Source organism: Peromyscus maniculatus, chromosome 9 (assembly GCF_049852395.1).
Source record: "Peromyscus maniculatus bairdii isolate BWxNUB_F1_BW_parent chromosome 9, HU_Pman_BW_mat_3.1, whole genome shotgun sequence".
NCBI classification, from domain to species: Eukaryota; Metazoa; Chordata; class Mammalia; order Rodentia; family Cricetidae; genus Peromyscus; species Peromyscus maniculatus.
In genome coordinates, this window is record NC_134860.1 from 58,911,190 (window position 1) to 58,928,575 (window position 17,386).

The following is a 17,386-nucleotide window of genomic DNA, read 5'->3' on the forward strand; positions in this document are numbered from 1 at the left end:
TCACACAGAGTATGTACCTGATATATGCTAAATGAAGAATAAATTAGAGATAGTATTTTGTTGGGCTTTGTTTTTGTTTTTGTTCTTTGTTTTTGTTCTTTGTTCTATATAGCCCTGGCCGTGCTGGAACTCAAAGATTCTCCTGCCTCTGCCTTCCAAGTACTGGGATTAAAGGCATGTGTGTGAGCCACCACCACCTGGGTGATAATATTTATCTCTTAGAGTTGTAAGGGATGAGGTAATGTAAGTGAAAAATATATAGCAATATGACATAAGACTGAAATATAGTGACTGTGGAAGACAAACTCCAGGTCAGGAACTCATTCTTGGATACAGGGCTAAGATTTTGGCAAATTTCAGATTCTGGATTTCTGGGCTAGGGATGATCAACCTCAGTTAGCCTCTAAGAAGGAAAAGCTGATATTTATCATCTTAGCTCAAACAATAAGTAACACTTCAGAGAACCGTCTTTATATTTAATCTGGTAAATTTTCAAAGCATACAAATCTAGAGATGCTTAGAATACTCTGCATAATCTTTCACAGACTAAATCATGTAGTTTTCTTTATTTTATTTTAGGTTTTTGAGATTGAGTGTCACTCTGTAGGGCAAACTCACAGCAAACCTCCTGCCTCATTCTTCCTATTACAGAATGTGTAAGTACAAGCCACCACACTCAGTCCCTATTTTTCTAGCTCTTGAAAACTATTTATTAACCCACAGATGAAGTGGATAGAACAGGTAAGTTTTCATGTAGTAAAAATATAACAATATTATGTATCAAATCAGTGTTCAACCCGTGAATTTTTCTAATGTGCAACAAGATAAAACACTAAAGAAATAGGACCACAATAAAGCAAATCCACAAGTTTACTGCTAATAAAAATCACTGTAGAAGCAAGGTGCCAGGCTAAGCTCCAGGAGTCCAACTGATAAGAAAGAATAGGGATTCTATGAGCAAGGGATCATAATGGGAAAATGTATAGAGATGGCCGGCCAAACTAGTGGAAATGCATGAACTGTGGACCAATAGATGAGGAGTCCCCATGGTACTGGACTAGGCCCTCTGGATAGGCGAGACAGTTGTTTAGCTTGAACTGTTTAGGGAGCCCCCAGGCAGTGGGATCAGGACCTGTCCTTGGTGCATGAGCAGGCTTTTTGGAGCCTAGTACCTATGGTGAGACACTTTGCACAGCGTTGGTGCAGGGAGGAGGGACCTGGACCTGCCTCAACTGAATGTACCAGACTCTACTGACTCCCCATGGAGTCAGTATGCCTTGGAGGAGGTGGGAATGGGGGGGTGGGTTGTGGGGGAAGGCTGAGCGTGGGAGGAGGGAGGAGAGGGGAATCTGTGGTTGGTATGTAAAATGAATAGAAAATCTCTTAACAATAAAAAATGAAAAAAAAAATCGCCGTGGAAATGAGGCCCATGTAATAAATGCAAATGCTTACATTGTGACCAGGGAGCAGTGGCTTAGAAACACTGAGTCCCACATGCTAACAGAAGAAAAAACAGAAATTTAGGACACCATTTTCAAATAGGACAATAAGCCTCAGCCTGTGGCTATTCTGAACCTCAACGTCAGTGTATTCAGAAACTCCTTATTCACACAAGGGAGCCGACATCCCTGGCAGCCTAGGGAGCTTGCAGAGGTGCATAAGGGTTGAGAGGAGTGTGCACACTGTGTGTCTTCCAAATAACAAAATGTTTGCGACTAAACACTCTACACGCCTTAAGATTTTCTGCCCATTTTCAACACAACAAAGTTGAAATTAACCAGGGGGCACCATCAGGCTTCTAGCTCAGTTTGCTTTGTTTTTAACAGAATTAACCTACAGTAGACTTTCCTCAAATGAATTCTTTTTACCTCTTGAGTTGTAAACTCAATCATGTTCGCTCTAGGGAAAAGTCAGAATTCTCAAGATGTCCACCCAACAAATATGCAGTTAGTAAATCATGACCTTTTCCTGAAATGTGTTGAATGTTTATCCTAAGATACAATACAACAATCACAGCATCATCGACGATGTGTGCTCAGAGGACAGTTGCTCTCAGGACTGTACACAGCCATCCCTACGCCACAGCTGTTTAAATTTTTATTTTGGAAGGAAGCCTGGGTAGATTCCAAAGCGTCTTTATACCATTTGGAGTGCCCTTCTTCCTAGGCCATCAGGCTGTCTCCGTTCATTCAGAATTTCCTCATGAGAGCCATCCAAACTTTTTTTTTTTTAGAGAAGCTCAATAATGACTGCTGATAGATGACTCTTTTCTTTTTAAACCTTGGGTTTTAATCCTATAGTTCAAAAAGTATATGCTTTGTGATGTGTGGACTAGAAGATAACCCAGTCCTGTTTAAACATCTTACTTTCAAATGTAAACACTTCCAACAAATAAAGTATGATGAATGAACTCCATGCTCAGCCTGCTAACCAGAGGCAATTCTGTTCCTATGGCCTTGTTTATCTTTTTCTACTGCTGGAGTTTCCTTTACAAAGCCTATGGACATCCACTAGTCACCTGCTGCGGGACACATGTATTTAACTGTTCTGTGGCCTCTGCCCACTCTCTGGCAGCTGCTGACTCATTTGGAGTGTACCCTTATTCTAGGAGGACACTCTTAGTCAACCAGATTCAGCACTGGTGGAACTTGATTTTGTCTACAATTTTAAACCCATGATTTTTTAATGCTGGTTTGTCAGATTTAAAACAATTTGGAATTTTGTGATTACAGATGCATGGAGCTTTCCGACTGAGGTTAAGTTTGGGGTGGAACTGGGCTAGAGAACTGAACTAGAGTCGGCCCGGGTTCAGAGATTTAAATAAGTAAAGGAGAAGGAAATTCTCGTGAATGTTACCACAATTCCTCACTTTAGTTTTTAAAGTCTCAAACCCGCTTTCAATTTCCTAAGTGCTGGGACTAGTAAATTCCATTAATGTACTAAGAACATGCCAAATCACACACAATGCCAGTCGAAGTCATTCATTATCTTTGTGCTGAAATATACACCAATTAAGTTCTGAATCATTTCATCATCTGCATTGACTTCCTGGGATTTTTGTTTTGAGGTGTTAAAAACTCTTTTCAGGGGCTAGAAATAAGGCTCAGTAGTGGTTAAGAGCACTTAAGAGCACTGGTTGCTCTTCTGGAGGACCAGAGTTTAATTCCCAGCACCCACATGGCAGCTCTCAACCATCTGTAACTCCAGTGCATTTCCTGGCCTCTGCAGGTACCACATGCACATATTACACATACATGCAAGCAAAACACCCATACACCCATACATAAAGTAAAAGTAAAGGTTAAAAATAGTTTTAAACTTTTTGTAGGAGTCTGGGAGATGGCTCAGTAGGGAAGAGTGTTTGCTCCACAAACACGAAGATCTGAGTTTGGATTCCTAGCACCTACATTAAAAAACAAAGCCTGGGCACAACTCCCTATAACCCAGTGTGAGGATCGGAGACAGGTGGACCACGGCTCTCTGGTAGTTTACCTGAAAGAACAATCTTCAGGTTCAGTGAGAGGTCATGTCCCAAGGGGATAAAAGCAAATGGTAATAAAGATATTCAATTGTCCCCTGGCCTCCACATGTCTAACACACACACACACACACACACACACACACACACACACACACACACACACACTGCTTGCACATCAGCAATGTCCCTTGTACAAGTCTTTTCCTGGGAAAGGCATTTTACACTGTAGTTACTGCCATTTCCAGTGCATAAGAGTTCATATCTGTTGGCTTCAGATTAAAATCTAGCCTGGACTTGTCATTAGTCACTCCCACCAAAGGAACAGTTTCTACAATTGTCTCAGAAAGTACTAGCATACCATCTCAAGAGTTAACATTTACTATGGAAAAGAAAATTCTAAAGTCAATAAAGCCATGGAGCGCCGGTAATAAAGTAGACGTCATAAGACATTTTCATCGATTAAAAAGAACTTACAGAGCTTATGATAACGCTTCATGCATTAATGCTAAGGCAATATTTTCACAACACACTTTTATATTTTGTATTTCTTTATATTTGTGATATTCCTTTCACACCAAGTCCACATGCAAAGAAACATTCGTTTTTGTTACCTATCCCTCTGAATACTTCAAAACTGTCTTCTACATTAGTACTTAATTCTTCATCCCTCTAGGTACATATCTTCCTCCACAGAAAATATCCCAAGCAAATCCCAAACTAATGTAATACAATCCTCCTTGTGCATATAAGAAGTGCTCATCAAATGACAACACAAAAATAAGTTCTTCTGTTTACATAAGCTGTGTCTAACAATACCCATTCCCTGTGTGTCAAAGGACATGTCGCTGAAGTAAAAAACAAACAAAAAACGCATCTTCATAAATAAATTGAATTAAACTGTTTCACTTAGAGAAATACCCACCAGTGGTTATAGCTTTGTTTACCAACTGCGTCCTATTATTATAGGCTTAGTGGTTAGTTTACTACTATTCAAACTGATCACAGGTTTTGGATGCCGCCAAACTTGAAATCCAAGAACACATCCGGTAATCCCAGTATCGGAAGGCTGAGGCAGGGGGATTCAGTTCAAGGCCAGCCTGAGCACCAAAAGTTTGGGCCCAGCCTGAGCTAAAAGAGGAGACCCCCCCCCCCATGAAATAACAGAATAAAATAATGAAATAATGTAACTAAACTCTTAGTTCATGAAATGGCAAGGGGGCGCTGACTTGCCGGTGAGAGCTGGCTCCTCTCCTCCGATCCCTGACATGCTCTGCTCATATGCACTAGCAACTCGGGCATTCAAGAATCCTTTTTTGCACGGAATGAGAATGATTCTGGGCTACATACAGACGGATCTTCTAAACGTTCCCCTTTGGCCCTCCCGGCCGCAGTTGCGCAGTAGGGCATGGGCGCCAGCTGGGGGCTCCGGGTGCCCGCCCGGGGACGGGGGACAAGCGAGAGGGTGGGTGGGCTAGGCGCGAACTGCACACACACGCACATGTGCCTTGCAAACACATCCTTCACAGACTAGACCCTAGCTAAGTCCTGTCACTCACGCTTTGGCCCCCTCAAGTGACTTGGCTGTCCTGGGCGATTCTCCCCGCACGTGCGTGTGAGCCCTCCTTCCTCAAGCAGCCGCCTCCCCTCGGCTCAGATCCCCCCCAGGCCAGCTGGGCCCCGCAGCGCTGCAGTCCCAGTTGCAGAGGCACCTACCTTCCCCTTGTCCTGCCCAGCAGCGCCCGACTGCAGTCCGAGGATGGGGCAGCGCAGGGTGCAGGCACTAGGTTGCACCGGGATCCAGAGCAGCCCTGCTGCCACTCTGCTCCGTAGCCCGGCAACCGCCGCTGCCGGAACCCGCCCCGCCCCTGCTGGCCGGCAGCTCCGCCCCCCGGATCATGCTCTCCTCCCAGAATCTCACTATGGCCCTAGTTAGTTCCTGTGGAGCTAGAAATCTAATCCAGGTACCTCACCAAATTCCCAGCCCAAACCTAGCCACTCCCACTGACGGCGCCCCGCCTCTAATATGTCACCATGCCCCTACCCAGGTCCTGACACTCCTTGGGTCTCACTTGCCTCCACAGCTATGGCCAGGCATACCTTGGCTTTCCCAACCCCTGCCCTGGACTCTAGTTATGGGTTCACCCGCAACAGGCTGCTTAGGCCAGTGGATGCAGGATGAACAGGGGAAGACTAGGTAGGGGAACTAAGACCATCAGGTTTCGTTAGGAGCAGGAAAGGAGGCTTTCTTTCCCCTCCAGGAAATTTCCCTAGGATCCCTGAGCTTTTCCCTTGCCAGAGCACATCCCACCCAGAGCCTGTTTGTTTATAGAAAGAAGAGGCCAGAGAAGGTGATGGCTAGTTCACAGTTGTGACCCCCCCCCCCCCCCCTCAGCTTGGGTCACTGAATACTGTTAGGACTCAGATCACAAACAGGACCAGCTGGGTGCATGATACCTCCAGGAACCAGCCCTGGGATGCCAGACTGCCAAGGGACTAGGGTCACCATTAAACCTGGGAAGGGGACATAGCAGAAGGCAGGTCCAGGCTCAGTGGTTTCCCTCTGCTGTGTGACAGGTAATGTTCATAATTCCCAGCCTTAGATTGAGCGTTTAGGAATAGGGGGAGAGCAGTATTCACTTCATATTAAAACTAGATCCAGGCCAGGCAGCGGTGGCGCATGCCTTTAATCCCAACACTCGGGAGGCAGATCCAGGCAGATCTCTGTGAGTTCAAGGCCAGCCTGGTCTACAGAGTGAGATCCAGGACAGGCACCAAAACTACACAGAGAAACCCTGTCTCAAAAAACCAAAAAAACAAAACAAAACAAAAAAAAAAAACTAGATCTGTGCTGTGCTACAGGAATTAAGCCATCACTGTCCTACATGGTCAGTGATTGCTTTGGTGGGTAAAGTCCTTCACATCCAAGGAACTGTGCACAACTTTGATGCAGAGGTACATTGCCGTTTTCTTTGTTGACATGACCTTCCTTAAGTCAACTGTGCCTCTCTTGGCATGAAATTTGCTTCTTAGAACCTCAATGGATATCTTGTTGAGTGAATGTACAAGTGAGTGGCTTTTATCATTAATCTCCCAAAACTGAGCTTATGACCCCACACTGCAAACAACACGGTGGAGTACTGGCACCTGTGAAGAAAACCTTACCATTCTTACGAGTCAACTTTTTTTTAAATAAAGATTTATTTATTTATTATGTATACAATGTTCTGTTTTCATGTATCCCCACAGGCCAGAAGAGGGAGCCAGATCTCATTACAGATGGTTGTGAGCCACTATGTGGGTGCTGGGAATTGAACTCAGGACCTCTGGAAGAACAGCCAGTGTTCTTAACCTCTGAGCCATCTCTCCAGCCCAAATGCCAACTTTTTTTTTGTTTTAATTTTTATTTTATGTGTATTGATGTTTTTGCCTATATGTCTGTATGTCTGTATGTATGAGGGTGTCAGGTCTCCTGGAAATGGAGTTGCAGAGAGTTGTAAACTGTCATGTGAGTGCTGGGAATTGAACCTGGGTCTTCTGGAAGAGCAGTTGGTGCTCTTAACCACTAAGCCATCTCCCTAGCCCGCAAGAGTCAACTTTAAAGTAGAGACTTTGAATATAATACACCCAGAATGATTTATTCGTGGGTGGTTTACAGTGTGAATGTGCTTGACTTTATTTGAATGGCATGAGTGCTTGTCCGTGACCTGTGTAGCACTAACACTCCTGAGCACCCTTCTAACATAGTGAAGCAATCCCCAATCCCTATAGTGTTTCTTTCTTTCCCTGACTCTTGATGATGTGCCTTACTTTTTGTTTTGTTTTGTTTTTTGTTTTTTTGAGACAGGGTTTCTCTGTGTAGCTTTGGTGCCAGTCCTGGATCTTATCTGTAGATCAGGCTGGCCTCGAACTCACAGAGATCCGCCTGGCTCTGCCTCCTGAGTGCTGGGATTAAAAGCGTGCACCACCACTGCCATGTCTTACCTTCTTGATAGCCCAGAGCCTCACAGAGTATATAGCCAGTTCATCTTTACCAAACTAAACCTCTGCTTCTTCCTTTGCAAGATCTCTGGCATGTAATCTTCTTGTTCCTTTACCTCCTGCCTACCTCTCCTCCACAGTACAGTGTCTCCCCACCCCCACCCCCTACCCCCAATCCTCTGGAATATGGACCATAGTCCTCCAGCCTGTGGTCTGTCTTTCGGAGCTGCCACTGTTGGGAGAAGGCACTTCTATACTCCTTGGATTAGCATGTAAAGATTTCCACATTTCGGCTCCACCCACACGTACAGCCTTATCTGCCTCTAGAGCTCTCGCTTTATATTCTGACCAAACTGGTCTGCTTGCCTGGCCTCAACTGTGTCCTGAATTTGCCCTTTCTGAGCTCTGGAAGCTTCCTCATCATGCCCATGCATCTTGCTTACCTCCCTGACTCTTTTCTCATATTTCAGGAAGTCTTGACCCCCCACATTCCCCTCTAATCCTCAACTCGACTCCCCCCCCCCAAGCTTTGTGGTAATTAAGCACTTGTCACAGTCCTTGTGGCAAGAGGATCTGTGGCCTGAGCATTCTTCCTCAAGGAGTTCAAACGCTTCCAGAGAAGAGGCAGGTTTCGCTCCAGCTTGTGCCTCTGATAGCATCGACCGTTCGCACAGATGCTAGCTAGCTAAATGGTTTTTGGTGGAATTTGATCTGCCGGCCAGGAACTACCTTCTCCGACTCCAGCCGAGTCCTGCTGTCCTGTCTGACCTCCTGTTGTACTCCGAGACAGCAACCCATTATTCAGCTCATTAGTTCTTGGATCCTTTCACGTGTCTGATTGATCTTGCCAGTTAGCTTGTTAGCTCACCATGCAGAGGGACCCAACTGTGAACACACAAGGCTTCGGGATCAAACAATCTGGTCTCAATGCCAACTTGGCACCCAATGGTTGCATGACCTTGGAGTAGTTAACCACTGGATATTTCCCTTCATCTGTAAAACAAGTCACTTCACTGGAGGTTGAAAAATAACACCAGGTATTAAAACTCCTGGGCTAGTACTTGGCACAGAGCACATACTTGGTAAATGGCACCGTTCACAGGCAGGACATTGGTCAATAAATGACAGTGAATTACTGAAATACCAACTGACAATGGGACACTAAACTCTGCATTCTAGCCCTTAGATGGCCGTCAAGTTCAACAGGGGTCTCCCCTTTGCTTCGCTTACGTGTTTGTACGACCCAACAATAGCACTGTGTGAGCACTAAGGCTCACAACTGAGCACCAATGGTCCTCCCAGAAGAATCACAAGCTGAGTGTGAGGTCAACGATGGGCTGGGGCAGGAAGGTTGTAAGTTCAAAGTCAGCCTGGGCCACACAGTGAGACGCTGTCGAAAACAGAGAGAAAGAGAAGAGGTCGCTCAGCTCCTTCAGAATGAAACTTGTGCTTTGAATTAGGGCTGGGAACATTTTCCTCTCGCTAAGCACTGGATCTTATCAACCGTTTAAGACTGTAAGTGGAAAAGCCAAGTTGCTGTGCGGATCTCGTAAGAGCTACTGTTTTTCAGATTAGATTTAAGGTGGGTTTTGTTGTTATCGTCTGAGACAGGGTCCTGTGTGTCAGTGCATAGCGCTGGCTGGTTTGGAATCCACCAAGCAAACCAGGCTCGCCCTGAGTCTGCAGCATCTCCCAGCCCTGCCTCTGGAGTACTGGGCTAAGTAGCACATGCCACCACAGCCATAGCCTATGCTTGGCTTCTCCATCTAGGTCTGGCAACATCCAAGTGTCACAGAACACACTTGTTTAGGATCTTTTCACCCAAAATGGGAAGTATTGGAGTAACATTTCTTGGGGGATCGTTTCAGGGATGACCGCTCACTGCGTGGTTGGCTCACTGGCATTGTTCATTGCTCACGGAAAGCTGCCTGACTCCTGGGGTTTCCACTAGAAAGCATGATTCCACAGGAAAATGGACTAGAATGCTAGTTACATGAAAGCAGTGGGTTCTCATCAGCTTAGTTCACAGCACATGGGACACAGTAGATGTTTATTAAAAATCAGTTGAATGAGCCGGGCGGTGGTGGCGCACGCCTTTAATCCCAGCACTCGGGAGGCAGAGCCAGGCGGATCTCTGTGAGTTCGAGGCCAGCCTGGGCTACCAAGTGAGTTCCAGGAAAGGTACAAAGCTACACAGAGAAACCCTGTCTCGAAAAACCAAAACAAAAACAAAAAAAAAAAAAATCAGTTGAATGAATGGCATCAAGAAGCTTAGCTACCAAGTTTGAGCCCCAGGACCTTCATGGTAGAAGGAGAGGACCAGCTCAAGCAAGCTGTCCTCTGAGCTACACACACACACACACACACACACACACACACACACACACACACACACGAGATGTGGTGCGTGCTCACCACCCCCACCCTGCCGCATACACATGTACACAAAATAAACAAAATGTACTTTAAATAATTACTGAATTCATTAATTCAGAAGGGAGACTCTCAAAGGATAATAAACAAGTTTGTAAATATAAGCAATAAAGTAGGGGTGGAACTCCAAACCCGGCTGTACAAGTATTTTTAACAACCACTGCTGCCAATTAGAGTGGGAAGTCAGGAGTCCTGAAGCCCAGAGATGGAAGTCATGTTCAAAGTCATACAGTAAGTTAATAATCAAGCCAGGATCAACTTCTGGGCTCCCCGAATTCTAACATAATCTTGACCATACCACTAACATCTACACCAAGGGGAAAGAGGCTGTTTAGTCAACCTTGTGACGTTCACAGGGCAAACTTGTTTCAAGTTGGAGCCCTTTGAATGATACTCTAAAGTTCATGACCTCTAACCCCCAAGTAGATGACCATCCACTCACTCTGCTCTGTGCCTTCTCCACAGGAGGCTAGATTGAGGAATAGGCTGGCTGGGCCACAGCCCACAGTGTAAGGCTGTTGGGCTACTGGTATACTGGAGACAGCTAACAGGATGGAAGAAAGCGTATTATTGTTGGAAGAAAAAACTTCTTAAGGTCACTTGACCTCCTCCTCCTGGCCTCTCCTTCCATTCTTGTCAAAGACTGAAGTCACCATGGGTGATAGATAGTAAGCGGCTTCTCAATCTAGGATGTGAGCCTTGGGCAAGCCAACTCCATCCACAAGAGCGGTTTTGGAAGGCACGCTGAAGGGGTTGTGAAGACACAGAACACACCTGGGAGCCTTCCTCTTTCCTCTTCTCATTCATCTTATCCAGTCCTCTAAGGCAGATGCATAAAAGTTAAGGAATCCTCTTTAGAGGAGCACAGAATGCTAAGTTTTCCCGGAATGCCCTAAAGTGGCATGGCCATTACAGTGTCTGAGCAGCCAGTGGCGATGGGTGCCTGAGTTCAGTTCACTCTTAAAGGAAAGGTTTATGTTTTGAGTCCCTTTAGGACTTGAGAGTCTAGGCCAGCTAATTCTTATAAAAAATGTCTAAAGAAAGACAAAAAAAATAGAACCCATTTTGTTTTGTTTGTTTTGGCCAAAATCTTAGGTACAGTGTTTGCTCACAGTGGAGTTCAGCTTTATGTAACTGGAGGAACAGCCTAGCCTGAGAACAAAGGATGTAAGATTTGAAGTTAGATAGACGCTTGCACTCTACTGAATTAATCCTGTGACCCTGAACTTGTAATTCAACTCCTCTCAAACTCACTTTTCCTCTGCATATAATGGGGGGAGTCACAATTTTATTAGTTGTTTATTTAAATGATAACGTTTTTAAAATATACTATTCATGTGGCTGAAATGCTTGATATTATTACATCAATAACTAGTGAAATAATAAATGGAAGTAACAATCCATAAAGATTTACATGAACTTTTATAAGATTGATGACAGATAGTACAAAAGAGACTAGAAAGTGGTGTATCAGTTAAGAGCACTTCCTGCTCTTCCAAAGAACCCAAGTTTAGGTCCCAGAACCTAGGTCATGTTAGTGGCTCACAACCACCTCTAAACCTGGCCCTAGGATCCAGCGCCTTCTTCTGGCCGCAGCACACATGTGGTACACACACACAGACATACACTCCACCCCACACATAAATAAAAATAAATCTTAAAAAAAAAGAAAGAATACAAAGGACAGCTAGCTATTTGGCTTTGAAAGCAATAGACAGGTATAAGATTTAATCAATAGCCAAATTAAAATTTTTTACAACAAAATTTTTCCAAGAAAGCAAAAGAGTTCACGAGAATGCACATCATGATTCTCAATACACTTAAGTGGGGCAGGCTAACCCATCATATGTGAAGCTGTATTGAATTTACAAACTGAACTTCCACAAAATCCCATGGCAAATCTTCGTTTTTAGTAGTGGTTTTTAATTAGCTATTAAACTTTTCATGGACCCTATTGACACCTCCTAAGGAAATACCAATTTTTAAAAAACACACAGAGATGTGTTTGTATAATGTCAACGTCTATATATAGTCTTTCTCCTCCCCCCCCCAATCTAGCATACATTTTCCATAGATCACTGATAAATGAGAATTATTTTAATTGTTAAGGAGGACGGGCATAGTGGTGAATATCTGTGATCCCAGCGTTTGGGAAGTGGAGGCAGAACAGGAGCACAAGGCCATTCTCAAAAAACTAAACATGTGTGTGTGTGTGTGTGTGTGTGTGTGTGTGTATATATATATATATATATATATATATATATATATATATATATATACACACACACATATATATATAGTAGAAGGAAACGATGGCTGCGAGTCTTTTGACAACTCCGAAATACTTAGAAAAACAGAAGCAGAGGAAGGGTTGGGAAGTGTTCCAACAGATCCAGTTGACATATCTCTCATGGGAACAAAGGAAGGGATTATAGTAGGTAGTAGGAAGTGGCTATTTCTACCTTTCAAACCCACATTGCTCTCTGGTCGGCCCCCTAGCACATTCATTTAAGCAACTGGAAAGTGGACCATGCCGGCTCAGCCATGGACTTAGGAAAGGCAGAGCGCACTCTCGGGTCTCAGTTTCCCCATATGTGAAAGGGCTGCAGCTATTCCAGTGGCGTTCATTCCAGGAAAAGAAAACGATTGCGTCAAGGCCCTCACTTCACACGGCGTGCAGGCCCTCTTAAGGTCACAGAGCTAATTAGTAGCAGCATCAGGACTGGAAGAGTCCTTTGAAGCCTTGGCCTTTCTGCAGGAACAAAGCAGCCATTGAAGCAAAAGATAGGAAATGCTTTGTAAAAACTGGAATATTGTAAGGGAGAGCTGTCATGGGCATATCTACTAAATCCCCAGCAGGGGCATCTGTGGTCATTAATTAAGAAAGGCCTTTTGAAGCACCCCTGTGCCATAGGAAGAGTCTTCCCTTTAAAACCAAATGCGCTAGGTTTCAGTTCCCAACAAAGACACAAGGAGTAAACAATTAACTGAATTAATTCAGGCACTGAAGTGGATTGTCAAGGACTTGACTTGCCCAAGCTAGTTTTCTACAAAGCCTAAATAAATCAGATAATTGCTAATTCTCCCCTTTGTTTTGCGCTGAGGAGAGTCTGTTTGTTAAAATGAACCTAGCAGCAGAATAAACAGTCATTAGAATGCTCCCAGAGCTCCACAACTGAACCAAGACAGCACATTCCAAGCACACTACCTCTGCTATTACTTTTAAAGCACCGCTTTTATTATTTTTATTATTATTATTTGGAGAGAACCTTTTAATCAAAGGTTTAAAAATCAGGCTGTGGTAAGTATGATTGGCAGCACCCCCTTTTAGAAAAAAGAAAAGAAAGAAAGAAAGAAACAATTTTTAAAAAAGCAAATGTCCTGGTGCAATTGAACACAAGTTAGAACCTTGGGCTCAATTCCTACTGATACATTCTAAACACAGTAACTACAGTGATTCTAAATAGTCTTGCTTCATGGTTCTTAAGGTTTTAACATTAACCCAAACATGTAAAGTGCCCTATTATCAGGAGGGACGTTGTGAAAGTAATTTAATTAGTTGGATCAGAAAAATTAATCACAAAATAAAGTGAGTCTCTAGACCTCTCATCAGAATTCTTATTTACATTTCCTCGTCCCCAGCTAACATAAAACAAGCCATTATGACAATAATCAAGTATTTTACCAGATAAACCTGGAGCCAGAATATTAGAACAGACCAGTGTGGGTACAGAGCTGATTCCCACTGTCCTGAGTGCCTGCAGCTCAGCGCAGAGGGGTGTGTGTGTGTGTGTGTGTGTGTGTGTGTGTGTGTGTATGTAGAAGTGATGAATTCACAACTAGCAGTTAACTGGCAAGCTCGGTGCCCTGTATAATTTGGTTTTCTAAGGCACTAATTGAAGTGAAAATGTGGCTAAAATACTTCATGTAACATAATAACTGTTGATTGCCAGATAGTTTTGGTAAACAGTTGGCAAACTGTAACTCACAACAGCTGTCACTATATATTTAGAGTAAATGTTAATTTAAGAATATTAACCTCGTGAGTGTTTCTGTAAACAAAGCTCCGGCTATTTTCAAAGGTTACAGAGACTGACTGAGTATTTTTAGCCAAACCTAGGGCAGCCTGGCCCTCACTGTTTCTGAATTCTTCCGCTTTGCACTTGAAAGGCTTCAATCCTAAATGCCTTGCAGAGGTTCCCTTGGGAATGCAAATGGCAAGGACACACGTGTGATAGATTCTTATCTTGGAGGCCGGAGAATAAACTGATAGTATTGCCAGAGATGAGTTTTGTTCAGAGACAGAGGGAGGGAGGGAGAGAGAGGGAGGGAGAGAGAGGGAGGGAGGGAGGGAAGAAAAGGAAGGGAGGGAGGGAGAGAGGGGGAGAGAGAGAGAGAGAGAGAGAGAGAGAGAGAGAGAGAGAGAGAGAGAGAGAGAGAGAGAGAGAGAGAGAGAGAGAGAGAGAGAGAGAAAGAGAGAGAAAGAGAGAGAGAGAGAAAATTTTCATCAAAGTCTCGCCGTTTACTAAACAAAGTCGTTTTTCAGCCCAGTTCCAGTCTGAAACCCTGCTTCCAACATAAGTTAGCGCGGCTGTTGTTTGTCCTGTTTCAACTACTGCCTGTAAGATTTGCATGACAGATCGAAAACTCTTGTGCAAACCGCGAAACAATTGCATCAAGAATCAAATTGAGTCTCACATGCACGCAGCCTGGTGCAGGACTTGGCTACAGGCATGCTTGCTGGGAGTTGATAGAAAGCCATTTTTATTTTGAACACGCGAGAAAAACTCAGTGAAAGTTCCAACCACACACAAACGCCTACCTGCTACCCGCCTGTGCTCCAGCCCCACGCTTTCCGCAGCGTGGTAACACTTCCGCGCCAAACGCTTCTACCTTCCCAAAAAATGTGTGTGGGCGCAAGCCCAGACGAAACTTCAAATCCAGGAAAATGGATTACCCGCGCAGATCAAAGGCAGGCGAGCTGGGAGATGGAGTGCCTGTAATCTGATCGCCTATCAGTTGCTGCTCATCAAAGCCAAGGCTGAATGAATTTACTCACCAGGCACGCAGATCTAGAAAGTTCGCCACCCTCGGGTTCTTAGCTGGGCTCCCGCCTCCCTGGCCACACGTTCTTTTGTTAAACGTGGGCCACGTTGTTCTGCCTCGGCTCTGGAGAGCAGGCTTTCCCCGGCCTGGACTGAGCCGCTGGATCCGCAGCTTTCTCTCGCGGTGCCCCAGCGGGGCTGCCTAGTGCCAGCGGGCTGTGCCGCATCCCTTTCATCTCGCTGAGTGGCAGCTCCCATGACATCATGCCGTGCCGTGGGGCTGGTCGGGAGAAGCCAGCCAGCCTGATTTCTAGTCGCGTTGGTCTGTGCCTCGCCCGCAACAGCCCTGCAGTGTGTCTTTTGACTGGGAGGGACACATCAGGACTGCTACCTCTGTGCTCCTGGCCGGTAAGGTCCCGGACCCGTGCAGATTCCCGAAGACAGACAGCATCAGACTGTGACAAAAAGCACGAAGTCCCACCAGCTCAGGGTGTCCGAAACGCAGCCGAGCTCCACAGCAGTGTTTAATTAGGCCGTTTCTCCGAACACCTGCCTTACACAGCCAGGGTCACAGGCAAACGTTTTTAAAAGCTTGATCCCCATCCCCCACCCCCTCACGATCACCATCCCCACCACCAAACACACACACACACACACACACACACACACACACACACACACACACACACTGTGACAGGTCTTTAAAAATTAATAAAATGTCTTTTCCTGGTGAAATAAATGGTTACAGATGGCGTCATTCAAGTAGTGGCTTCATTAGGTAGTGAAAGCCCCCCCCCCCCAACTTATCAGGAGACAACCGCATGCTCACCGGACACCTGGGTCAGAAACCTCTTAATCTAAATTTGGGATCTTTAAAACAAAACAAAGCAAAACAATTCGATTTAAGGATGCTTCCTTCTTAGACATAATTCATGGAGAGTTCTTGAGAATTCGAAGTCACAAAGGAGTTATACTTAAAGGTGAACATTTGCTTGCCGGTCACTCCACAGCTTCTGGCTCAGTCAAGGCACAAACCCACAATTTGGACCCAGCTAAGAAATTGCCACCTCGTTTTCCTTTTTTTCATTGTCACTTTGTAAAATGAAACTGCCCATTATTAAGAATGCCCGCAATGGTGGATAAACCACTGCAGGGGAAATGCGGCGGTTTTCTGAACCTGGAGCTGTTTATTCTGGGAGGAAGATTTCCCTTCTATGATGGAAATGGGTCAGTTTGCAGAAGGGCAGTGAAAACTATCTGTTGTGGCACGCTCAGAGGACAATAGAGCGCACTTCCTTCCTGTGACTCCCTCTCTTATCGGTGGCATCTCATTTTTCCTGATGTGATTGAAAACAGTTTGTGGTCTGTCCATTTCCATCCATCTCTGAATCCTGGGTAAATCTTGATAGCAAAATATGTGGGTTGAACAGCATTTGAGTTCAGTGTAGCATTTAGATAGGTCTGTTTAGTTTCCAATAGATTTTTTTTTCTTTTTTCCCCAGTTGTGGCCAGGGCTGGACCCCGGGCCCTGATCATGTTAGGTAAGCCTTCCATCTCTAAGCCCTAGTCAATAGTCTTCTTTGATACAAGTTCAACCTGAGACACACAGAACTCATATCGTACTTCTTCGTCCCCAGTATCCTGGTCTGGCCTCAAACTTGCTGTTTAGTCAAAGATGGCTTTGAACACTTGATCCTCCTAAATGCTGGTGTTCCAGGCATGCACTTACACCAAGTTTATGGGATTATGGGGACGGAACCTAGGGCTTCACGCCTATTAGACAGGCACTCTACCAACTGAGCCACATCCTTGAACTGGCAGTTATGCTTCTGCATGCCACCCTGAGACACCTGTGTCTACACAGCTCCTAGGACTCAGGAGAACAGGGACAAACTATCTCCAAGAAGGCCTAGGCTGACTCTTCTCTGAGGTCACCCAGCTGTCCCCTGGCATGGGGGCCATTTCCACAGCCTGTGCTGGGTTTGCTGTTCCCGATACCCCATCACAGCAAATGGAAACAGCTGAGTGCTCTTATCTCTGGGTGAGCAGGTGGATCGTAGTCTCTACAGTTCACCACCCATCGATAATCCAAGGGGTCCAGTCACATGATTATATTTCTAGAAGCTTCCAGAAGGCATCTAGAAGCAACAGCTTCAGTGGACAGTCACACCCATCAAAACAGCTCTAGATGAATCACACAAAACAACCCTGGCTGTTCAAACATCTTTGCACTGAGAACTGTTTTCAGTTGGCCCTTTTCGATGCGAACTATCCCTATGGGAAATGAAATGAAAGAGGCCTGAAGGCAGATCCTCCTCTGTCCCCAGATGCAGAGTGTGGCTAAAGGCTGGCCTCCAAGGAAGAATGACCTCTTGACCTGAAGCTTGTCTGCACTTTGCTCAACTGACTGAACTCCCCACAATGTGAGGTGCGGCCCAGCCCTTGCAAT

At 45.0% G+C, this 17,386-nt stretch overlaps 1 protein-coding gene across 3 annotated transcripts in view; it reads right to left on the reverse strand.

The window, feature by feature from the left end:
• Tnfrsf19 (TNF receptor superfamily member 19) overlaps nt 1–15,265 on the reverse strand; it is a 99,109-nt gene extending 83,844 nt beyond the window's left edge. Inside the window, exon 1 of one of the 3 annotated variants that reach the window (XM_006986326.4) lies at nt 14,952–15,265. The gene's annotated coding sequence lies outside the window, so the exon portion shown is untranslated. Of the gene's footprint in view, nt 1–5,194; nt 5,322–14,714; nt 14,853–14,951 lie in introns of those variants that run through there. The other 2 variants (XM_016004919.3, XM_016004918.3) reach the window with 2 other exon arrangements.
• Nucleotides 15,266–17,386: the final 2,121 nt, after the last annotated feature.